Source organism: Eulemur rufifrons, chromosome 2 (assembly GCF_041146395.1).
Source record: "Eulemur rufifrons isolate Redbay chromosome 2, OSU_ERuf_1, whole genome shotgun sequence".
NCBI lineage: Eukaryota > Metazoa > Chordata > Mammalia > Primates > Lemuridae > Eulemur > Eulemur rufifrons.
The window spans coordinates 127,997,616-128,022,705 of NC_090984.1; the positions used below are offsets into that span (position 1 = coordinate 127,997,616).

The window sequence follows — 25,090 nt, forward strand, 5'->3', positions numbered from 1 at the left end:
CCCTGCATGGGAGCATCAGGATGGGAAGGTGGAACATTTCAGCACTCGAGTGACCCACCAAGGTTGTCCTCACTGGCCTGTTATCCAGCCCACGGATGCCCGGACACCGGGGACGCCCAGGAGCACCAGTTACATCATTGGCAGCCACAGAGACGGGACGGAGCAGCAAGAGAGCGCGAAGGCCTGTCTGCAGGTGGCACCGTGGCCCCGGGCCCTCACTCGAGACCCACAAAGGCAGCAGAGGACAATTGGATGCTGAACCGGAGAAGGGGTGAGGGGTGCTTGCGTCCAACAGGCCATGCCGCCTGCGAGGACCAGCACTGACGCCTCGGGAACCTGGGGGCAGCGTGGCCACCACAGCGGCCGGGCCTCAGCTTCCTCTCAGCCCCTCTGGGGTCGCTTCTGCAGCCACCGCCCAGACTGACCCTAACTCTTGCTGTTCTGAGAAGTCCCCTCCAGAGCGCAGGCAAGGCACAGAGCAGGAGAGCGCGAGCAGGTGGGGTCACACCGGGCCAGTCCTGTGACTCAGTTTCTTTTTACATCCGTTGTGGCTGGCTGGGCTTTCTTTATGGCCCACGGAGCCCTGGGCACTTGCCTTCTGGAAGTTAGTATTGACAATATAAACCAGGTAGTGAAAAGATCAACCCGGTTGTGTTCCTTTTACCATTTTATTCCAAAGGTGACTCAGTGGTCCATTTTTCAAAATGAGTACAAGTGCTCTTGACGTAAATTCAGTGATTTTATCAATAGAATCACAACTAGAGGTGGCCTCGGCTTCGGGAGCAGAATTATTCCAGGACAAGCAGGCAGGCAGTCGCCGTCCAGGGAGCTAAGCAAGTCCCCTGCCCAGAGGAGAAGCAGGCCGGCCATGCAGCGCCACCAGAAAGCCTGGCCCCGCTCTGGACAGGGCCCCGGTGCCACGCCAGGAACAGCCAGCTCATGAAGACCAGTCCTGACTGTCTGCGAATGGAATTGATTTTAGATGGCAGGTGTGTCATTTCCTAGCAGGCAGTCAGCTCAGTCTGCACTTAGAAAATCACCTAAAATAGTGGCATAGGGCCTTGCTCAGCTAGGAAAATTAGACCCTGGTTTGGGAATTAGTGGCCCTTCACCAGCCATGGCCACCGGACCAGTGCGCCCTTTGACCCTGCTCTGGGCGCTTGGTCCGTTGACAGGACCTGGACAACTTCCATGGATTTACCTTCCAGTTTTTAAGGACTGATTCACCATCAGTGAACGAACTTCTTCGCAGAAGTTGTGTTTGGAAAACCCGGTGGCTTAAACAACAGGAGCTTCCTGTCTTCCGGCCAGCAGGCCAGACGTCCAGGGTCATGTGCCCCCTGGAGGCTCCAGGGAAGGACCCTTCCTTGTCTCCAGTGTCTGGTGGCTCCCTGCATCCTGGGCTTGTGGCCGCCAGCTCCTCCTCTGCTCTGTCCTCATGGGGCCTCCTCCTGGGGTGTCTGTTAAAAGGACACTTGTCACTGGATTTAGGGGCCCCCATCTCAAGATCATTAACTTAATTACTTCTACAAAGACCCTATTTTAATATAAGTTCCTATCCTGAGGTTCCCCTGGACGCGAATTTGGAGGGCGCTATCACACCAGCTGTACCAGTGGCACGAGCAGTTGCCAGGGGTGTTCACCGGAGGGCCAGGTCCCCAATTGCCCTGCTCAGCTCCCTGCCCACGGTCCCTGTGCACAGCTGGGAGCTCAGAGGTCCCCGCAGGAGGCCGGCTCTCAAGGGTGCCCATTCCCCTGCCCTCTGCTCACACCGGAGCTGGCTGGGCCAGGCCCACTCCCTGCCTGTCAGGTTCTGGACTCTGCGGCTGGCCTTGCACCTCCTGAGAGAGACAGAGACAAGAGAGTGAGAGAGGCAGAGACAGAGAGAGAAGAGAGCAGGGGAGACAAAGAGGCGGAGATGGACACACCGGCAGAGGAGGGAGGGGGCAAGTAGGAGGTGTGGCCACCTGGGTGGCACAGCGACACCACATGACATCTTGGGAGTGCCACCTGCCCTGGAGCTCCGTGGATGGAACGGACTCAGTTTTACTAAAGGATGGTCACAGAGGCCCACTCTCCTCCCCAACCATGTGAACCTGGTAGAAAGTCCCAGGGCCTTCCTGAACCAGCGGGATCTACACAGCCAGGTGTGGGGCAGGCCCTGGTGGGACCAAGCCTCTGAGGGAACCCCAGAGGGAGCTGGGGGACCTGTGTCCACACCTGTCCTACCCCTCCGCCCTCTGCAGCAGTGGGGTGGGGAGGGGGCAGCTCTCCCTCCTGGAAGCCTCTCTGGCTGACCAGGCCCTGGGCTACTGCTTTGGGCCAGGAGGGTGTCAGGACGCTGACTTGGCAGCGGGGTGGGTTGTGGCTGTGGGGTGCAGGAGTCTCGGGGACACAGGGCTCCTGGGCAGCTCCCTGTGCCCAATCCACAGGTATGGGACTGAGCAGGGGCTAAGGGGCTCCTGCCCACCCCCCGGGCCCTGCAGGCCCCTCTCTGTCCCTCCTGCATGGTCTGACTCCTCCCTCAGCGTTCACCCCCCATCTCCTGCCGGGGGGGCCTCCGGGGTTTGGAGTTTCATTCCAGGTGGCCTGGGGCTGCTGGCAGTGGGCGGTCGGTCATGCTCGGCCTCACTAATGCCTGGACGTCTGTTCAGCCTCTCCCTGGAGAGGCAGCACCATTCACACCGTCCGCCTTCGCAGAGCCAAGGCAGGACCATCCCCGTAGGACACCAACCGGCCCACAGCACACCTGGCCCCTGGCTCTGGGGTTTGGCTGCCCACAGCCTCGGGCCTGCTGAGCCCCTCCCGGGGACCTGGCCCAGGGCAGGCTCTGTCCTCAAGCGGCAGTGCCAGGGCCCTCTCACTGGAGCCACGTGGGGCTCGAGCAGCTGGATGCCAGAACAGGGGCCTCTCGACCTGGTTCCTGTTTTGGGCACAGAACCACCCAGCTCAGCGCCTCGCCTGCCTGGTCCCAGCCCTGCCTGTTCCTGGGCCTCCCCAACGTGCCCCATCATTTTGTTTGGAGTGGGCAGCTGTTGGGGGTCGGGGGGCTGAGGCAATATGGCAGTGATCAACAGCTCCTGCTTGTGAGCACTTGTGAGCACCTTGCGAAGCACCTCAAAATCCACCAGAGACACAAAAGCCAAACTCAGGAGATGCTCGAGACACATATGGGGGCCTCTGACCCTGAAAGGCGGGGACTTAGTGGGAATTGGCTGGCCGCAGGGCAGACAGCTGACCCTCAACATCGGAAGGCTCCGAGTACATGCAGTAGGCTCACAGCAGGCCAACAGCCCCCCACATGCCAGGGTTGCGAGCTGGCCCGACGCCTGCCAGCCTCAAGATGCCCAGGCCCCTGGAGAGGAAGCTACCTATGCTAGAGCGCCGGCCTGGCCAAGCAGGGTCCTGGCGGGAAGCAGCAGAGGTGTTGGGGAACAAGGGGAAGTGGCCCCTGGGACGTTCCAAAGTCCAGCCAAGGACACCAGCAGGAGGCAGTGGGGAGCTGTGCGGGTTGCAGGCAGGGGCACCACGTGGCAGAGGAAGCTGGCACAGCTGGCAGCTTTCAAGCTAGATCGCAAAAGGCCACCAGCAGGGGTCCCAGCGGGGACTCAGGGTCTCTGGCCTTGAGCAAGGATTCTCAGCTGGGGTGCGGTGGCTCCCCAGTGTCCCAGGATGGGCCCTTTGATGAGCAGGAGCTGGGCAGCCTCTGCCGGCCAGGGCGACCATGCAGCCCACTGCAGAGCGAGAGAGATCCGTGCCCTCGGGGCTCCAGTAGCTCCTGTGGAGCCCGGCCAAGGATGAGCTGCAGCCTGAGCGGGAGGTCTGGGGAGGGTGCAGGGCGGGGCTGGGTGGGCCCGAGGGTATGGACAGCTAGGGGAAAGTCTGTGGGACCCCTGCGTGCTGGGAACATAAGTTCTCTAAAAAGGAGTCTGGAGGAAAGACACTCATTCCAGAGACCCCGCCTTCCGTGTCATAGGGTGGCCATTCAGGAGAGAACAGGGAAGGCTCAGGTTAACACAGGAAGTTAACGCCCAGGCTCCAGTCAGGTTCATTATACAAATGAGGATTCACTGGCTTACTCTGATAGACTAGTGCAGCTGAGTCCTGATTGGTCAATACAGATGAGTCTGATTGGTCAATGCAGCTGAGTCTGATTGGTCATGGTGGCTTACTTCTAATTGCTCAATGCAGCTGAGTCTGATTGGTCAATGCAGCTGAGTCTGATTGGTTAGTGTGGCTGAGTCCTGATTAGTCAATGAGCTGTGTCAGATTGGACAGTGAGGCTGAGTCCTGATTGGCCAGTGCAGCTGAGTTTGATTGGTCAGTGAGGCTGAGTTCTGATTGGTCAGTTCACCTGAGTCTGATTGTCAGTGTGGCTGAATCCTGATTGATCAATTGGGTGAAGCTGATTGGTCAGTGGAGCTGAGTCCTGATTGGTCAGTGTGGCTGAATCTGATTGGACAATTTGGCTGAGTCCTGATTGGTCAATTTGGCAGAGTCTGTTCCATCAGTGTGGCTGAGTCTGATTGGTCAGTGCGGCTGAATTCTGATTGATCAGTGCAGCTGAATCTGATTGCTCAGTGTGGCTGAGTCCTGATTATTTAGTGTGGCTGAATCTGATAGGTCAGTGTCGCTGCGTCCCGACTAGTCAGTGTGGATGAATCTGATTGGTGAGTGCAGCTGAGTCCTGATTGGTCAACATGGCTGTGTTTCATTGCTCAATGCGGCTGAATCCTGATTATTCAGTTTGGCTGAATCTGATTGGTTAGTGTGGCTGAGTCCTGACGAGTGAGTGTGGCTGAATCTGATTGGTCAGTGCTGCTGAGTCCTGATTGGTCAACATGGCTGAGTCTGAATGCTGAATGCGGCTGAGTCTGAGTAGTCAGTGTGACTGAATCTGATTGGTCAGAGCTGCTGAGTCCTCATTGTTCAACGTAGCTGAGTCTGAATGCTCAATGTGGCTGCGTCTGATTAGTCAGTGTGGCTGAATATTATTGGTCAGTGTGGATGAGTCCTGACTAGTGAGTGTGGCTGAATCTGATTGGTGAGTGCGGCTCAACCTGATGAGTCAGAATGGCTGAATCTGATTGGTCAGTGTGCTTGAGTCCTGAATAGTGAGTGTGGCTGAATCTGATTGGTGAGTGCGAGTGAGTCCTGATTGATCAATGTGGCTGAGTCTGATTGCTGAATGCGGCTGAATCTGATTGGTCAGTGTGGCTGAATCTCATTGGTCAGTGTGGCTGAGTCCTGACTAGTAAGTGTGGCTAAATCTGATTGATCAGTGCTGCTGAGTCCTCATAGGTCAACCTGGCTGAGTCTGAATGCTCAATGCGGCTGCGTCGGATTATTCTGTGTGGCTGAATCTGATTGGTCAGTGTGGCTGAGTCCTGACGAGTCAGTGTGGCTGAATCTGATTGGTCAGTGCTGCTGAGTCCTGATTGGTCAATGTTGCTGAGTCTGAATGCTCAATGTGGCTGCGTCTGATTAGCCAGTGTGGCTCAACCTGATTGGTCAGTGTGGCTGAGTCCTGACTAGTCAGTGTGGCTGAATCTGATTGGTGAGTGTGGCTGAACCTGATGAGTCAGAATGGCTGAATCTGATTGGTCAGTGTGGCTGAGTCCTGAATAGTCAGTGTGGCTGAATCTGATTGGTCAGTGCGGGTGAGTCCTGATTGGTCAATGTTGCTGAGTCTGAATGCTCAATGAGGCTGCGTATGATTAGCCAGTGTGGCTGAATCTGATTGGTCAGTGTGCCTGAGTCTTGACTAGTCAGTTTGGCTGAATCTGATTGGTGAGTGCGGGTGAGTCCTGATTGGTGAATGTGGCTGAGTCTGATTGCTCAATGCTGCTGCGTCTGATTATTTACTGTGGCTGAATCTGATTGGTCAGTGTGGCTGAGTGCTGACTACTGAGTGTGGCTGAATCTGATTGGTCAGTGCCGCTGACTCCTCATTGGTCAACGTGGCTGAGTCTGAATGCTCAATGCGGCTGCATCTGATTAGTCAGTGTGGCTGAATCTGATTGGTCAGTGTGGCTGAGTCCTGAATAGTAGGTGTGGCTGAATCTGATTGGTGAGTGCGGGTGAGTCTTGATTGGTCAACGTGGCTGAGTCTGATTGCTCAATACGGCTGCGTCTGATTATTTAGTATGGCTGAATCTGATTGGTCAGTGTGCCTGAGTCTTGACTAGTCAGTTTGGCTGAATCTGATTGGTGAGTGCGGGTGAGTCCTGATTGGTGAACGTGGCTGAGTCTGATTGCTCAATACTGCTGCGTCTGATTATTTACTGTGGCTGAATCTGATTGGTCAGTGTGGCTGAGTCCTGACTACTCACTGTGGCTGAATCTGATTGGTCAGTGCCACTGACTCCTCATTGGTCAACGTGGCTGAGTCTGAATGCTGAATGCAGCTGCGACTGATTAGTCACTGTCGCTGAATATGATTGGTCAGTGTTGCTGATTCCTGAGAAGTCAGTGTGGCTGAATCTGATTGGTCAACTGCTGAGTCCTCATTGGTCAAGGTGGCTGAATCTGAGTGCTCAATGCGGCTGCATCTGATTAGTCAGCGTGGCTGAATCTGATTGGTCAGTGTGGCTGTGTCTTGACTAGTCAGTTTGGCTGAATCTGATTGGTCAGTGCTGCTCAGTAATGATTGGTCAACGTGGCTGTGTCTGAATGTTCAATATGGCTGCCTGTGATTAGTCAGTGTGGCTGAATCTTATTTGTCAGTATGGCTGAATCCTGACTAGTAACTGTGGCTGAATCTAATTGGTCAGTGCTGCTGAGTCGTCATTGGTCAACGTGGCTGAATCTGAATGCTCAATGAGGCTGCGCCTATTATTCTGTGTGGCTGAATCAGATTGGTCAGTGCTGCTGAGTCTTGATTGGTCAACGTGGCTATGTCTGAATGGTCAATGCAGCTGCCTGTGATTAGTCAGTGTGGTTCAATCTGATTGGTCAATGCGGCTGAATCTGATTGGTCAGTGTTTCTGAGTCATGATTCGTCAACGTGGCTGAGTTTGATTGGACAATTTGGCTGAGTCTACACCGTCAATGTGGCTGAATCTGATTGGTCAGTGTGGCTGAACGTGCTTCACCAATGCTGCTGAATCTGATTGATCAGTGCTGCTGAGTCCTGATTGGTCAACGTGGATGAATCTGATTTCTCAATGTTGCTGACTCTGATTGGTCAGTGAGGCTGAGGCCTGATTGGTCAGTGTGGCTGAATGTGATTGGTCAGTGCGGCTGATTCCTCATTGGTCTGTGTAGCTGAATCTGATTGGACAATTTGGCTGAGTCGTGATTGGTCAATTTGGCTGAGTCTGCTTCCTAAGTGTGGCTGCGTCTGATTGGTCAGTGTGGCTGAATCTTGATTGTTCGATGTGGCTCAATCTGATTGATCAGTGTGGCTGAGTCCTGATTAGTCAGTATGGCTGAATCTGATTGGTCAGTGTGGCTGAGTCCTCATTAGTCAGTGTGGCTGAACCTCATTGGTCAGTGCTGCTGAGTTCTGATAGGTCAACGTCACTGAGTCTGATTGCTTAACGCGAGTGAGTCCTGATTGGTCAGTGTGGCTTAATATCCTTGGTCAGTGTGGCTGCATCTGATTGGATACCTTGGCTGATTCCTAATTGGTCAATTTGGCTGAGTCTGATTCATCAGTGTGGCTGCGTCTGTTTGGTCACTGAGGCTGAATCCTGATTGGTCAATTTCACTGAATCTGATTGGTCAGTGCAACTGAGTCCTGATTGGTCAATGTGGTTCAATCTGATTGGTCAATGTGGCTGAGTCCTGATTAGTCAGTGTGGCTGAATCTGATTGGTCAGTGTGGCTGAGTCCTCATGAGTCAGTGTGGCTGAATCTGATTGGTCAGTGCAGCTGAGTCCTGATTGGTCAACGTGGCTGAGTCTGATTGCTCAATGCGGTTGAGTCTGATTGGTCACTGAGGCTAGGTCCTGATTGGTCAGTGTGGCTGAATGTCATTGGTCAGTGCGGCTGAGTCCTGATTGGTCAGTGTGGCTGAGTCTGATTGGACATTTTGGCTGAGTCCTGATTAGTCAATTTGGCTGAGTCTGATTTGTCAGTGTGGCTGCGTCTGAGTCGTCATTGTGGCTGAATCCTGATTGGTCAATGTGGCTGAATCCTGATTAGTCAGTGTGGCTGAATCTGATTGGTCTTGTAACTGATTCCTGATTGGTCAACGTGGCTGAGTCTGATTGGTCAATGCGGCTGCGTCTTATTGGTCGGTGAAGCTGAGTCCTGATCAGTCAGTGAGCCTGAGTTTGATTGGTCAATGCAGCTGAGTCAGATTGGTCAGTGTGGCTGAGTCTGATTGGTCAGTGCAGCTGAGATCTAATTGCTTAATGCAGCTGAGCTCCAGACGTGCTAAAGCTGATCCGAGGCTCATGTTTCTGGGGTACTCCAGTGCGGTGTGGGCGCGGCGTGGGCGTGGCCTCCAGTCAGCAAATGACCTCTGGGCTCCATGTTAAAATCAGACCCTGCAGCTGCTCGGTCCGTCTTGAAGGATGGGCTTTCAGGTACACGTTTGTCCGCATTCTGCCTCTGAGCCGGACCCGTCCGGGGCAGCGGCTGCAGCCGGCCCGGTCCCCCTAGTCCACGCGGGACCCCAGGGGCAGCGGAGGGGCCGGGCAGCGCCACCAGCCCTGTGCCTGGGAAACACCCAAGCGCCTGTGAAATACAGATCGGTTCCGGGTCGCCTCGGCTGCGGGTCCGGCTGCGGAGAGTCAGCTGGCGCGGTCCGGGGCCTCCCGCAGATGCCTCCGAGAACGGCTGAGGCAGGGTGGGGAGGACGCCCAGCTCAGCCTGGATGCGAGGAGGCTCATTAGGGCCCGAGGGGTGGGGTGCGGACGGGACCTGGAAACAGCTGAGAACGGAAAATTGAGTCCAGTGCGTTGGGCCGGGCCGGGAGGCTTTCTGAAGACGCATCTGTCAGAGCGTCGCTGCCGCAAGATCTTAGGTTTCTCATGCGACCCAGGTGCAGCGGGAGTGTGGGCAGCGGCAGCGACGCCACCTGCGCAGCGGGGCTGGTCTAACTCAGGCAGCGGCTGGGCTGCGACGACCCGCGAGGGCGACTGGGGACCGCCGCTGTGCCCTGGTGGCTTCGGCAGCTCTGTTCATGGCATGGGAAAGGTTTCTGACCACACGGTCATCCCAAGCAGAGCCTCGTCCAACGCAGGACCACAGAAACCTTCCCCATCTCGCTCCTTCACTGGGGTCGACTCCTGGGGTGAATCGCGTCCTCGGGAGTGTACACAACTGTCATCTTCACAACCTGAGGGTTTTCCTCGGTGTTGGATTGTGCCCAGACTCCCACTTAGCTCTTACGGAGCAGGTTGGGTAGTGGTGGCGAAGCTAACTGAATGGATGGGAATTTGGGTAAGAGCTGTTGTGTGGCAAAGTCTCCTGGTGAAAATAACTCAAGCATTATTTCCCTAGTTGGGAGAAGGACGTATGGGCCTGGTAGGTTTTTAAGAAGTCCCTGTCCAGGAGATGTATGGGGGCTGACGGGACAAGCAAAAGGCCACGGCTGTCACGAGGGGTCCTAGTTGGAGGATAGGTAGAGATTTAGGAACTGTCATAGATTCGTTGGCCACTCCAACCATCTAGATGAACTCAGAACCCCAGGGAGGGCACAGAGACAGTGTGCCGGGGCTAAGGATAGACAGCGTAGCCCCAGTGTCACCCACACCTCCAATCTTCATATCTAACTCCTCTCCAATCTTAATATTTAAATCTCTTAGTTGGTTGATCTGGATAGGGGTCGTGTTCCATGAATGTCCCTGGAGTATCCCTGCTTTGCTGCTGGGAGAGGTCCCGGGGACTTTAGCAAGATTTAGTTGTAGCCAAATATTGGAGGAAATCAGGGGATTTAGGATCCATTCCAGCCACAGGTAGATAACAAGGACTTGAACACAGTGCACAGGGCTTCAATCTACTAGCAGGTGTGCTTCAGTTTTCCTTAGAAGCATGATTTTCTCTGTCCACGTGATCATATAGGAATCTCGGATTTTAGAACTTCTTGAGAGGAAGAAGCCAAACCAAGGCAGGCTTTAGGTTTTACTTATAGTCTTAAAGTTCTCGGACTTATAGTCTCTTTACTTATAGTTCTCTTTACTTATAGTCTTAAGGTCTGTCACTGCCAGGAAGTGACAAATTTTTACTCATTCACTGTAAGGCTGGGGACACTGGCATTTTATGCATATTCTTAAATATCACACTTTAGTCAAATCCTTGGCAATATGGCCAGTGTTTCCAATTGTATCCCGCTTGTAAAGAGACAGCATATTTTTATTGAACTTATATAAATAAAGATAAGGATATTCACGAATACTTCTGGAATTTTGAAGGAATCGAGTAGGGAGAAAAAGCAAATGCTTTCATCTTTGTTCACAAAAGGATACTTTACGAAATTGTTGCAAACTATACAGAGCTTATGAAAGAAAATTTCCTTGACTCTGGAAAACATTTAGGTAAAGAACCAACATTTTAAATAAAGGCATAAAAGCAGTATTGTTATCAATTACTTAGTTTCATGTAATCAAGATTGTTTTTCTCAATCTTGATGAACAATTTTGGACTATAGCTGATTGAAAATGCTTCCATCAAAGAATTTAAAATAATAACTGTGGAAACCCAGAACAGCCATGGTCAAAAGTCTGATGAGAGTTTACAATTGGCAAGAAAATTTAGGTATTTCTGTGGCATATAACAGTTTAACATAGTAATCATAATGACTGATAGCACATAACACAACACATTAGAATTTTCAGAATCACATATTTTTGGAATACATTTTAATAACACATTTACAGAAATATGACCAAGTTAAATATCATTTCTTATTTGGCAATGCTTCCTATACGATTTACCAAATTAGCCTAATAGTTTAATATCTCCACAAGAAGAGATATACATTCTTTGATGCTCTCCTGGGGTCCAACTGGAAAATCCCAAAGTTAATTTTAGGTCAAAAAGATTTTATTTAGGATTTTGATCCCAGGAAAACCTGCCAAAGATGTTAAAAGGTTTGAGGTACTTCACTAAACAGAGTCATGGGTCATTAACAGACTCAGATAACTTTTGTTTCTTTGAAATAAGAAGTCAAAAGTATATGAGTCTAAACTCTTATTCAATTAATGTTCAATTACTGTTTTAGAATTATCTTATTTAGATAATATCTATATATTCAATGAATATTCATCATTTAACTTCACTTAGTAAAACTCTAAGGGTATATTTACTTAAAATATTTGAGAAACCTCCCCAAGGAAACATATTACAAAATATAACCATTATCAAAAATTTATTTACAAACTTTTTTGCTAGCCACATCTACCCAATTTATTCATTCTTAACAATTATGCCTGGAAAATTTCATGAGACATCAGACAAATATAGCGATCATCCCAGGCTAAATTTTCATGCCAAGAAAGCATCATAAAAGTAAGAACTTTAAAGTTAAATATATGCACATCTAGCTGAAGACCTAGCCATTCCCATCAAACCAATATTAGACCAGTCTCATCTGCCAAAAATTACTAAGTCCTGTGCATTTGAATAGCATCTGGGCTTATTTGCATAATTTACGAATACTCATTTATTTATAAGCCAATTTGGTACTATGGACGATATACAAACAGACTTTGGAGACAGTCCTGTGTGTTGAAGCTGTCATTTCTCCCCATCCAATTATCTTGATATCCTTGTTTAAAATTGATTGACCATAAATGAAAGGTTTAAGTCTGGACCTCTATTCTGTTCCACTTGGCTGTAGGTCCATTTTTATGTCAGTATCACACTGTCTTTATTGCCATAGCTTTGTAGTAAAATTGGATGTCTGGTTGTGTAAGTTCTTCAATTTTGTTCTTTTTTCAAAATTGTTTCGGCTGCTATATTGTCTAGATGCTCTGAATTTCCATACACATGTTAGGGTCAGCTTGTCATTTCCACTAAAAAAAGGTGCTGCCAGGGTTCAGTAAGGATCCTGGTTAGTCTGTAGATCAGTTTAGGGGAAAACTGCTCCTTAATAATATTTTTTTGCAATCTGTGAATACTGTAGATCTTTCCATTTAATAGACTGTCTTCAACTTCTCTTACCCATGGTTTACAGCTTTCAGAGAATATATTTCCACCAATTCTGTTAAAGTTATTCTTTTGGTAATATTATGAATAGAATAGCTTTCAGATAGAACTTAGATTTTTCATTGCCAGTGTACAGAAATGACTAAGTGTTGTATCATGATATTATGCCCTGCACCTTGTTAAGCTAATTTGTTATTTCAAGTAGTTTTCAAATTTATTTTTCAGGATTTTATTGCCTGAAAATAAACATAGTTTTACTTTGTGTTCTGTATGCCTTCATTTTTCCTGCTCTGTTGTGCTGGCTGGAACGTTAGTGCAACATCAAAAGTGGTGGGAGGGCACACTCTCGCTGTCCCCAGTCCCAGGAGAAGCATTCAGTCTTCCCTGTGACCACACAGCAAACTGCTATAGCCACACATGTAACCTCACACACCACACAGGCCACACAGACACACACGCAGCCTCACACAGAGACAGGTGCACACACATCACAGAGTCCTAGGGCCATACCAGGAGGGAAGCAAAGGACAGTGGCTGTGGGGTCCCCAGCCCTTGACAGACTTGAGGCCGAGGAACAGCAGCACCTGGTGAAGTCCTTCCTCCATGTGCACTGCTGCTCTCCAATTGCTTTTTCTGCTGTCCTGGGTGATACAGTCGAATGTGCTCAACTTCCTGGACACGAGACAGGGGAAGGAGGACGGGGCAGGGTCATCAACCGTGTGTACAGCACCCACACGACAGCTCAGCTCTGCCCACCATGCGGCCCCGCGAGGCCCCTCGAGGCCAGGACAGGGTGCAAGTGCCTTGTGGTCCCTGCCTGGCTGCCATCTGAGTAGGCAAGTGGGCACACGGGCGGCCTGGGGCAGGGGCTCTTGTGTGCCTGCCGCCCCATGCAAGGACATGCCTGACGGGCATTGCCAGTGTGGGGGGCAGCACTGGAGGGCAGCTTCGGAAGGCCCCCTCTGTCTGAGGGTCCGGGCAGCCGGTGGGGGTCCTCACGTCTGGACACTCCGTGCTGTGCACCGGGGACGCGAGGACAGAGGAGTGTGGGTGGGGCTGGCTGCACAGGAGCTGCCACCAGCCTGAGGCCACACCGCTGGGTCCTCGGGTCACACACCCCTGCGGGTGCTCGTGTACTCGGCCTTGCAAAGTGACCCCTCCCTAAAGCACTTTTTGTTCTCTCCCCAGGACCTCAGCCTTTCAGACAGTGCAGCCTAAAGAGCAGACTTGACCAACTTCTGCACAGGACCCCGGCGACTTGCCACCGTCACCAGCAGCCCACTCTCCAACAGGATGCCCGCAGATCCCACGCCTTCCAGCCCCACGAATCGTGGCCCGCTGCAGATGCCCTCGCCCTCCCCTCCCCTCCCGGCTCCGGCTGACATCACTCGCATCAAATCTTCCTTCCTCCCCCCCCAGCAGTGCTCCTGGCCCCACTGTTTGGCTTTCTGTGTGGACAGCACAGGCCAGGCCGACCCCCTGGGTTTGGTGGCAGAGCAGACGCAGGCCCGTGAGGTGAGTCTGGACCCTGGAAAGTGCCGTCAGCTCGGTCTCTGCGTCCCGTGGGGGCAGAAGAACCCCAGGGCGTGAGACCTGTTTATCAATAAAGGAGCAATGTTGGTAAAAATGGGCCTGTGCCTATTGCAGCCATGTGCTTCCTTGGACAAGCCAAACTTTTCCTTTTTCTTCCCCTAAAAACCAACGAACGTGAGAACAGATGGTTTATAATTTTTTCTAGATAGTGAAGAGGGCCAGCCACGGAAGCCTATTTGCAGCTCAGGGAGCAGATGGAGGTGGCCCTGGGCTGCCCCGGCCTGGCCAGCAGCTTAGCCTGGGCCTGGAGGATTTCTGCAAAGGTTTGTTCTCGGGCCCGACTTGTCTGTCTTGATTAACTCCCGGACTCTCATTTCTTCCACAGCCCCTCAGAACCTGTGTCATGGCTTGAGCATGTAAACTTGCACTTGTACCATCAAACCCAGATGGTCAGCACGCCCTGGAACCTCCTGGATGCTGTGCTCTGCCTGGTAAGTTCCATGTGAAACATTTAACACCTGACTGCCACACTAAAAAAAACAATTTCCCTGGGGCCGTGGTGTTTTATTAAAACTAAATGATCCATTCTAATTTGTTATTTTTTATTGTTTTCTGTGCATGGGTTATATGCAACTCAAACCACATTTTTTGAATTACATTGTCAGTATTAGTTGTAACAATGAGAACATTAAGATTTTCATTGGCCGGGCGTGGTGGCTCATGCCTGTAATCCTAGCACTCTGGGAGGCCGAGGCGGGTGGATCGCTCGAGGTCAGGAGTTCGAGACCAGCCTGAGCAAGAGCGAGACCCCGTCTCTACTAAAAATAGAAAGAAATTATACGGACAACTAAAATATATATATAGAAAAAATTAGCCGGGCATGGTGGCGCATGCCTGTAGTCCCAGCTACTCGGGAGGCTGAGGCAATAGGATCGCTTAAGCCCAGGAGTTTGAGGTTGCTGTGAGCTAGGCTGATGCCACGGCACTCACTCTAGCCCGGGCAACAGAGCGAGACTCTGTCTCAAAAAAAAAAAAAAAAAAAAAAAAAAAAAAAAAGATTTTCATGAACCAGCTGCAGGGTTTTTCTTCACACAGACTTGGGCTCAAAACTAGCCTGAGTTAAATGCAATTCACATGGCGGTCAGTGTGTTGACCTGATTAGGCAGAGGGTGAGAGACAGCCGCAAAACTGCAGACCTTCCAGCAGGAACCTGAGGCCAAGCGCTGCTGAGCCGCGCGACTGTCCCCCAGCGTGACTGGACTCTTACTCCAGCTCCAGCGACTGGGAAACCCTGGGTTTCCCCGACTCAGCCAGCGGGTTTTCTCCTCTGCTGGGCACACACCCGGGGTGGCACACACCTTCCCACGGGATTGTGTCCTCACCATGCCAAGCTGAGGATTCACTGGGGTGACTGTCCCCCAAGCTTCAGTGGCTCCCAACAGCCCACCCTGGGTGCTCAGGCTTTGTGGTCCCACGCCCTGGAGTGGAGGCTGGGCCTAGCCACTGCAGCCCCAGGAGCGGACACAGAGGCGGTGCTGGGACGAGAGTGAGAGCAGCGCAGGAGACCGACCGCGCTGCCCTGGCTGGAGCTCTCTGGCCTCCCGCTCGCTCCCTCCAATGGGCTGTCGCCCTGGTGCCGCCCACCCTAGGAGAGCCCACGCGGCTCTGAGTGGAAGGAGAAGGTGGCGCCTGGCCAGCCGCCCACGAGGACCTGCACTGGGCCCGCCTTGAGGGGACTCAGGGTCAGATCCCCGCCCGCAGGTGAGAAGGTGACCGCACGGGCACCTGGTGGAAGCCTCGTGAGGGACCCTGTGCGGAAGGCCCCGCTCCGCGGTGCTGGACTCCTGACCACGCAAACTGCTGAGGAATGAACAGGTGTAGTTTTAAGCGGCTACATTTTGGGGCAGTTTTACTGCAACTAACAGTAACTAACTAATATATCAACTTTGTCCTGGCAATCTATTCTTCGATGTCCAAACACCCTGACATCAGTGTGTGCCGCCCTGACTGGGCTGTTCTCCGTCTCCAGGGGGAGCGGGCCCCACGCCAGCCTGCCCACCCTCACCTCGACCCCCACCCCCCGGCCACTGAGCCCTGCTGGGTTGAGTCCCTGACGGTCCTCCCATCTCACGGTATCTGTCCCTGTGAACTCATCGCCCATGTCCAGAACGACAGCAGCAGGCTCCAGGCCGGCTTGCTGTCCCTGGTCTGTCCCTCCATGCTGGGGACACAGGGCTGCAGGTGCTTGCTTCCAGGGCCACCCATCACTGTTCTCCTACGCCACCACTGGGCACTGATGCTTCAGGCAGGGCTGTGGCAGCTGTTACCTCAAGTGGCTCCGGGGCAGGCAGCGGTCAGGACCCAGGGCAGTAGCAGCAGCACCAGGACACCCACCAGGCCGCTGGTGACACTGACCACCAGGCTTTGGAACTGGCCCCCGGGCTTGGGCGGGCACTGCGGTGCGGTGTGGGAGATTCCGCAGCTCTCTCTGGAAGGGCACAAAGGAGGAAGGTTGGGGGCAGGGTCCTCGGGGGCTGGGTCCTCGGGGGCACCCACGGGCGGGCTCCCTTCCCCTAGGGTTACCTTCCCCACCCTCTGCCTGACCCGAAGGGCCTTGGGGGACCCCAGCCATGCAGTGACAGCTGTTACCTGGCCTGATCCTCAGAGGAGTGCCCACCTGGCCTACCTGCCCCGTCAGGGGTCAGTCACTGCGGCCCTGAGTGGCCGGCAGAGCCCCTTCCCCCCACACCCCTGCGGCTCCTGTTCCTGCGGGGGGGGGGCGCTGCCCACCCCGGGCCCTGTCTCAGGGGCCGCACCTGTCACCGTGAGCTCTGCGCGGGGGCTTTCTTTGATCTGCGTCCTGGGGGTCAGGAAGATCGCACCACAGAGGTAGATGCCGCTGTCATTGCGCAGGGCGGCCACCACGCTCATCTGGAAGTCGTGTCCTTTGGGCAGCTGCCTCAGGGGGAAGCGGGGGTCCTGGCCGGGCTGACTGTGGTCCTTGGGGAAGGCGGCCAGCTTGTCGGTCTGGTTGCTCGGGCTCATGCGGTACCAGTTCAGCACGAAGCTCTCGGACGTGTTGGCGAAGCTGCAGGTGATGGTGGCCCCCTCGGGCACCAAGAGCCAGGCGGGGGAGAAGCTGAGGGGCCTGTCGGGGGCGTCTGAGGGGTGGAGAGGGAGCAGAGCCCAGCATGAGGGAGGGGCTGGGCAGCCGGGGAGACCCCCAACTTCCCTCAGCCCGGTAGCCTCATGGGCGGACCCTCTGCCAGGGCCCTCGGGGCGGGTGCTCTCCTTCGACTTCATTGAGACCTGAGGCTCGGGGCTTGTTCCCACCCTGTTTCCCCAGGAGCCTCCCCCTCACCTCTAGGCTCCAGGCCCCCAGAGAGGGCTGTGCAGGGCCCGACCCCACAAGTCCCAGCTCTGCTCACCTGGGCCCCGACCCTTAGGTGCCCTGCCCTTGGCCCGTCTGCTCTGCTCTGGGGGGCCGACGGGGGGCTGGATGGAGACCCCAGCCTGGAGGCAGTGGGTCCTCTTGGTAGGCTTAGGGCCCAGCCTCTGCCCTGCGTTCAGGACAAGCTCAGAGTTGGGACCCCGGGAACGGGAGTCCTTAGCAGGGCCATTGCGCTCCTGTGACGGCAACGGGGCCTCACGATCCCAACCCCCTGCATGAGGATGTGGTGGTGGCTGCTCTCCCGCCAAGGACGCTGCCTCGTGGACACACTCACGTGTGTGCACACACACATGCACACCGCCCCCCCACACATGCACACCGCCCACGCGTGCTCACACACACACATGCACACCGCCCACGCGTGCTCACACACACATGCACACCGCCCACGCGTGCTCACTCACACACATGCACACCGCCCTCCCACACATGCACACCACCTACACGTGCTCACACACACACACGCACACCGCCCTCCCACACATGCACACTGCCTACACGTGCTCACACACATGCACACCGCCCACGCGTGCTCACACACACACATGCACACCGCCCTCCCACACATGCACACCACCTACACGTGCTCACACACACACACGCACACCACCCTCCCACACATGCACACTGCCTACACGTGCTCACACACATGCACACCGCCCACACGTGCTCACACACACACATGCACACCGCCCACGCGTGCTCACATACATGCACACCGCCCACACGTGCTCACACACGCACACCACCCACACGTGCTCACACACACACATGCACACCGCCCACGCGTGCTCACACACACATGCACACCGCCCACGCGTGCTCACACACACACGCACACCGCCCACGCGTGCTCACACACACATGCACACCGCCCACACATGCTCACACACACACACACTGCCCACGTGTGCTCACGCCCTTTCACACTTACCCTCACCTACTGACATGTGCTTTCTGGCACATGGGAGAAGAGGAGCCCCCATCTCGGCCCATGTGACCAGCGGTGGAGTTTCCTCCCACAGCTGGGGGTCCCGGGAGGGACAAAGAGCCCACACCTGCCGGCTTCAACCCCAGACTGCACCTGGCTCTGCCATGGTCCCGGATTTACACGTGGGGAAACCGAGGTGCAGGAGGAAGCGCAGGCTGAAGCTGCTGCAGACCTGAGCCTGGGTGTGTGCTGGTGCCGGAGTGACGGTCAGAGCGGAGCAGACCCCGCTGCCCCCGTGGCCCCGCCGGCCCCCCAGCAGCGTGGGAAAGCGGCCTCCTCCCGGGGAGGCACCGACCAAGACCGAGACCTGAGACATCTGCCCGCGGCGCAGCGAGGTGACCTTCCTGTCCACCCCAGTCCTGTCCCCCGCTGGCCCCAGGTGCTGGCCCAGCCCTGCGGTGTCAGTCCCGGCTGTGCTCTCTCGGCTCCTTCCCCCGCGATGCGGGCTGGGCTTGGCCCCCAGCGCGTGGTGACAGGAAAGAGGCTGCAGCTGCCACGGCTACTACGGGTCCCTCTACTGCCTCTGGGAAGCGTGGGGACCTCTCACTGAGCACTCACGGCTCCGAGGGGGCAGGGGCAGCCAGCCCCAGTGCCCGTGGCCAGGCCGGCCGGAGAGGCGAGTGAGCCATGCCAGGGCGCGTGAGGCCAGGACCGATGCGTGGCCGTCCCCACCGGGCACCTCGCGTGGGTGAATGAGGTGTCTGAAGTGACCTCTCTTGCTTAGGAAGGAAATCAGAGATGTCTGGAAAGTGCTGGATGACTGAGAGAGGTGAGACCAGGGAGGATCCTGGGGCGGCTCTGCCACAGCCCTGCGCGGGACGAGGGCGAGGACCCTGGGCTCCCCATGCCCCAGCCACGAGCGCAGCCACGGCCGCACAGGCTTCCCGCGGAGCCCGCCTGGCGCCCGCTGGGCATGGGGCAGGGCGGCCTGAGCCGGGGCCCGTGGAGGGGCCCGGCGGGACCCAGGCGGCTGTGCCAGTGTGGCCCTGCACACGGCCTGTCACATCCACCAGGAGGGACGGGGGTGTAGGGGAGGCCACGGTGGCCTAGGAGGGGCCAGGCCTGGGCTGCGGGTGGCCGGAGCACGTGGGGGGCTCCCCTGGCGGCGAGGCCCCCTACCCCGTGGAGCCGGGGGCTGCTCTGACCCCACTCAGGGGCGACACGATCACCGCGAGGCCTCAGGGAGCCCTTTCTTCATTCCGACATTGCGTGTCTGAGCCACACGCCACCGCCCATCCCAGCACAGTGGGGCCAGACCCCTCGCAGCTGCACGTCCCCCTGGCAGCCTCCTGCAGCCACACTAACACGCACCTCAGGCTGCTCCCTGGCCCAGAAGGTCGCTGGGATGGGGTCTCGGACCCCAGTGAGCCCCCAGCCCCGCGAGGGTGCCGGGTGTGCCTGCCCTTCGTTCGGGCAACCTGGAGGCTGGAAGGGATGAAGCCCCGCAGGTCTCCTTCACTATTCCGGGGGAAGTGAGAGGAAAAGGGTGGAGCTGGTGTCCCGAGCAGGTGTCCCCAGACGTCTGCACACTCCCAAGGACAGCCCTCACCAGGGAGCACACCCCGGGACCCCACTGCTCGCCAGAACCAGGTGTGGCCTCGGACCCGCTTGGAGACCAGGGGTGGGCAGTGGACGGGACAGGACAGGCGGGAGAGGGGAGTCCGGGCAAGGAGCCTTCCAGGAAGGGAAACTGAGGAAGGCAGGAAGGCAGGGCCTGCGGCAGGGGCGGCTGGTGGGCATCTTCCACCCCCAGCCCCTCGGAAGGAGATATGGATGCGCAGGGCTTCCCTGGCCCACAGAGGCCTCCCGGCACCCAGCCGCCTGGCGCGCTCAGTCCACAGGAACCGCACTTGGGGCTGAGAACAGGCTCACTGCAGGGGTGACCGCTGGAGCCACCTGCACCCAGACCTAAGGTGAGAAAGCGAGGACAGCTGCTCCTTCTCAGGTTGTGGGGGTCGAGAGGAGACCCTGCCAGGTCACATGGCAATGCCCTGTCCCTGCGTGGGAGCATCAGGATGGGAAGGTGGAACATTCCAGCACTCGAGTGACCCACCAAGGCTGTCCTCACTGGCCTGTTATCCAGCCCACAGATGCCTGGGCACCGGGGACGCCCAGGAGCACCAGTTAACATCACTAGTTGGACACAGACAGGACGGAGTGGCGAGAGAGCACGAAGGCCTGTCTGCAGGTGGCACCGCGGCCTCAGGTCCCGCGCTCAAGACCCACAAAGGCAGCAGAGGACGATCGGATGCTGAACCGGAGAAGGGGTGAGTGGTGCTGGCGTCCAACAGGCCGTGCCACTTGCGAGGACCAGCACTGATGCCTCGGGAACCTGGGGGCAGCGTGGCCTCCACAGCGGCCGGGCCTCAGCTTCCTCTCAGCCCCTCTGGGGTCGCTTCTGCAGCCGCCACCTAGACTGACCCTAACTCTTGCTGTTCTGAGAAGTCCCCTCCGGAGCGCAGGCAAGGCACAGAGCAGGAGAGCACGCGTGGGTGGGGTCACACCGGGCCAGTCCTGTGACTCGGTTTCTTTTTATGTCTGTTGTGGCTGGCTGGGCTTTCTTTGTGGCCCACGGAGCCCTGGGCACTTGCCTTCTGGAAGTTAGTACTGACAATATAAACCAGGTAGTGAAAAGATCAACCCGGTTGTGTTCCTTTTACCATTTTATTCCAAAGGTGACTCAGTGGTCCATTTTTCAAAATGAGTACAAGTGCTCTTGACGTAAATTCAGTGATTTTATCAATAGAATCACAACTAGAGGTGGCCTCGGCTTCGGGAGCAGAATTATTCCAGGACAAGCAGGCAGGCAGTCGCCGTCCAGGGAGCTAAGCAAGTCCCCTGCCCAGAGGAGAAGCAGGCCGGCCATGCAGCGCCACCAGAAAGCCTGGCCCCGCTCTGGACAGGGCCCCGGTGCCACGCCAGGAACAGCCAGCTCATGAAGACCAGTCCTGACTGTCTGCGAATGGAATTGATTTTAGATGGCAGGTGTGTCATTTCCTAGCAGGCAGTCAGCTCAGTCTGCACTTAGAAAATCACCTAAAATAGTGGCATAGGGCCTTGCTCAGCTAGGAAAATTAGACCCTGGTTTGGGAATTAGTGGCCCTTCACCAGCCATGGCCACCGGACCAGTGCGCCCTTTGACCCTGCTCTGGGCGCTTGGTCCGTTGACAGGACCTGGACAACTTCCATGGATTTACCTTCCAGTTTTTAAGGACTGATTCACCATCAGTGAACGAACTTCTTCGCAGAAGTTGTGTTTGGAAAACCCGGTGGCTTAAACAACAGGAGCTTCCTGTCTTCCGGCCAGCAGGCCAGACGTCCAGGGTCATGTGCCCCCTGGAGGCTCCAGGGAAGGACCCTTCCTTGTCTCCAGTGTCTGGTGGCTCCCTGCATCCTGGGCTTGTGGCCGCCAGCTCCTCCTCTGCTCTGTCCTCATGGGGCCTCCTCCTGGGGTGTCTGTTAAAAGGACACTTGTCACTGGATTTAGGGGCCCCCATCTCAAGATCATTAACTTAATTACTTCTACAAAGACCCTATTTTAATATAAGTTCCTATCCTGAGGTTCCTGGTGGACACGAATTTGGGAGGCGCTATCACACCAGCTGTACCAGTGGCACGAGCAGTTGCCAGGGGTGTTCACCGGAGGGCCAGGTCCCCAATTGCCCTGCTCAGCTCCTTGCCCAGGGTCCCTGTGCACAGCTGGGAGCTCAGAGGTCCCCGCAGGAGGCCGGCTCTGGAGGGTGCCCATTCCCCTGCCCTCTGCTCACACCTGAGCTGGCTGGCCAGGCACACTCCCTGCCTGTCAGGTTCTGGACTCTGTGGCTGGCCTTGCCCTCCTGAGAGAGACAGAGACAAGAGAGTGAGAGAGGCAGAGACAGAGAGAGAAGAGAGCAGGGGAGACAAAGAGGCGGAGATGGACACACTGGCAGAGGAGGGAGGGGGCAAGTAGGAGGTGTGGCCACCTGGGTGGCACAGTGACACCACATGACATTTTGGGAGTGCCACCTGCCCTGGAACTCCGTGGATGGAACTGACTCAGTTTTACTAAAGGATGGTCACAGAGGCCCACTCTCCTCCCCAACCATGTGAACCTGGTAGAAAGTCCCAGGGCCTTCCTGAACCAGCGGGATCTACACAGCCAGGTGTGGGGCAGGCTCTGGTGGGACCAAGCCTCCCAGAGAAGCCCAGAGAAGGGAGCTGGGGGACCTGTGTCCACACCTGTCCTATCCCTCCGCCCTCTGCAGCAGTGGGGTGAGGAGGGGGGCAGCTCTCCCTCCTGGAAGGCTCTCTGGCTGACCAGGCCCTGGGCTACTGCTTTGGGCCAGGAGGGTGTCAGGACGCTGACTTGGCAGCGGGGTGGGGTGTGGCTGTGGGGTGCAGGAGTCTCGGGGACACAGGGCTCCTGGGCAGCTCCCTGTGCCCAATCCACAGGTATGGGACTGTGCAGGGGATAAGGGGCTTCTCTGTCCCTCCTGCATGGTCTGACTCCTCCCTCAGCGTTCACCCCCCTCCCCCGTCGGGGGGCTCCGGGGTTTGGAGTTTCATTCCAGGTGGCCTGGGGCTGCTGGCAGTGGGCGGTCGGTCATGCTCGGCCTCACCAACGCCTGGACGTCTGTTCAGCCTCTCCCTGGAGAGGCAGCACCATTCACACCCTCCCCCTCCGCAGAGCCAAGGCAGGACCAGCCCCGTCGGACACCACCCGGCCCACAGCACACCTGGCCCCTGGCCCTGGAGTTTGGCTGCCCGCAGCCTCGGGCCTGCTGAGCCCCTCCCGGGGACCTGGCCCAGGGCAGGCTCTGTCCTCAAGCGGCAGTGCCAGGGCCCTCTCACTGGAGCCACGTGGGGCTCGAGCAGCTGGATGCCAGAACAGGGGCCTCTCGACCTGGTTCCTGTTTTGGGCACAGAACCACCCAGCTCAGCGCCTCGCCTGCCTGGTCCCAGCCCTGCCTGTTCCTGGGCCTCCCCAACGTGCCCCATCATTTTGTTTGGAGTGGGCAGCTGCTGGGGGTCGGGGGGCTGGGGCAATATGGCAGTGATCAACAGCTCCTGCTTGTGAGCACTTGTGAGCACCTTGCAAAGAACCTCAAAATCCACCAGAGACACAAAAGCCAAACTCAGGAGATGCTCGAGACACATATGGGGGCCTCTGACCCTGAAAGGCGGGGACTTAGTGGGAATTGGCTGGCCACAGGGCAGAGAGCTGACCCTCAACATCGGAAGGCTCCGAGTACATGCAGTAGGCTCACAGCAGGCCAACAGCCCCCCACATGCCAGGGTTGCGAGCTGGCCCGACGCCTGCCAGCCTCAAGATGCCCAGGCCCCTGGAGAGGAAGCTACCTATGCTAGAGCGCCGGCCTGGCCAAGCAGGGTCCTGGCGGGAAGCAGCAGAGGTGTTGGGGAGCAAAGGGAAGTGGCCCCTGGGACGTTCCAAAGTCCAGCCAAGGACACCAGCAGGAGGCAGTGGGGAGCTGTGGGGGTTGCAGGCAGGGGCACCACATGGCAGAGGAAGCTGGCACAGCTGGCAGCTTTCAAGCTAGATCGCAAAAGGCCACCAGCAGGGGTCCCAGCGGGGACTCAGGGTCTCTGGCCTTGAGCAAGGATTCTCAGCTGGGGTGCGGTGGCTCCCCAGTGTCCCAGGCGGCCAGAGGATGGGCCCTTTGATGAGCAGGAGCTGGGTAGCCTCTGCCGGGCACCGTGACCATGCAACCCACTGCCGAGCAGGCGAGGTCCCTGCCCTCGGGGATCCAGTAGCTCCTGTGGGGCCCGGCCAAGGATGAGCTGCAGCCTGAGCGGGAGGTCTGGGGAGGGTGCAGGGCAGGGCTGGGCGGGCCCGCGGGTATGGACAGCTGGGGGAAAGTCTGTGGAACCCACGCATGCCGGGAACAGAAGTTCTCTAAAAAGGAGTCTGGAGGAGAGACTTATTCCAGAGACCCCGCCTTCCTTGTGATAGGGTGGCCATTCCAGAGAGCACAGGGAAGGCTCAGGTTACACAGCGGAAGTTCCCGCGCAGGCTCCAGTCAGGTTCATTATACAAATGAGGGATTCACTGCTTGGTCTGATAGACTAGTGCAGCTGAGTCCTGATTGGTCCATACAGATGAGTCTGATTGGTCAATGTAGCTCAGTCTGATTGCTCACTGTGGCTTACTTCTAATTGCTCAATGCAGCTGAGTCTGATTGGTCAATGCAGCTGAGTCTGATTGGTTAGTGTGGCTGAGTCCTGATTAGTCAATGAGCTGTGTCAGATTGGTCAGTGAGGCTGAGTTCTCATTGGTCAGTTCACCTGAGTCTGATTGGTCAGTGTGGCTGAATCCTGATTGATCAATGTGGCTGAAGCTGATTGGTCAGTGGGGCTGAGTCCTGATTGGTTAGTCTGGCTGAATCTGATTGGTCAGAACAGCTGAGTCCTGATTGGTCAGTGGCGCTAAGTCTGATTGGACAATTTGGCTGAGTTCTGATTGGTCAATTTGGTAGAGTCTGCTCCATCAGTGTGGCTGAGTCTGATTGGTCAATGCCGCTGAATTCTGATTGTTCAGTGTAGCTGAATCTGATTGCTCAGTGTGGCTGAGTCCTGATTATTTACTGTGGCTGAATCTGATTGGTCAGTGTCCCTGAGTCCCGACCGGTCAGTGTGGATGAATCTGATTGGTGAGTGCAGCTTAGTCCTGATTGGTCAAGGTTGCTGTGTTTGATTGTTCAATGCGGCTGAATCCTGATTATTCAGTTTGGCTGAATCTGATTGGTTAGTGTGGCTGAGTCCTTATAGTCAGTGTGACTGAACCTGATTGGTCAGGGCTGCTGAGTCCTGATTGGTCAACGTGGCTGAGTCTGAATGCTGAATGCAGCTGAGTCTGATTAGTCAATGTGGCTGAATCTGATTGGTGAGTGTGGGATTCAGCCACACTGACCAATCAGATTCAGTCATACTGACTAGTCAGGACTTATCCACACTGACCAATCAGATTCAGTCACACTGACTAATCACAGGCAGCCGCATTGACCATTCAGACTCAGCCA

General features: G+C 55.8%; 2 pseudogenes; one reads left to right on the forward strand and one right to left on the reverse strand.

Annotated features, from left to right (window-relative positions):
* LOC138380929 (RNA-binding protein 44-like) overlaps positions 1-25,090 on the forward strand; it is a 197,917-nt pseudogene that overhangs the window by 90,021 nt on the left and 82,806 nt on the right.
* LOC138398996 (programmed cell death protein 1-like) lies at positions 15,961-18,079 on the reverse strand (annotated as a pseudogene).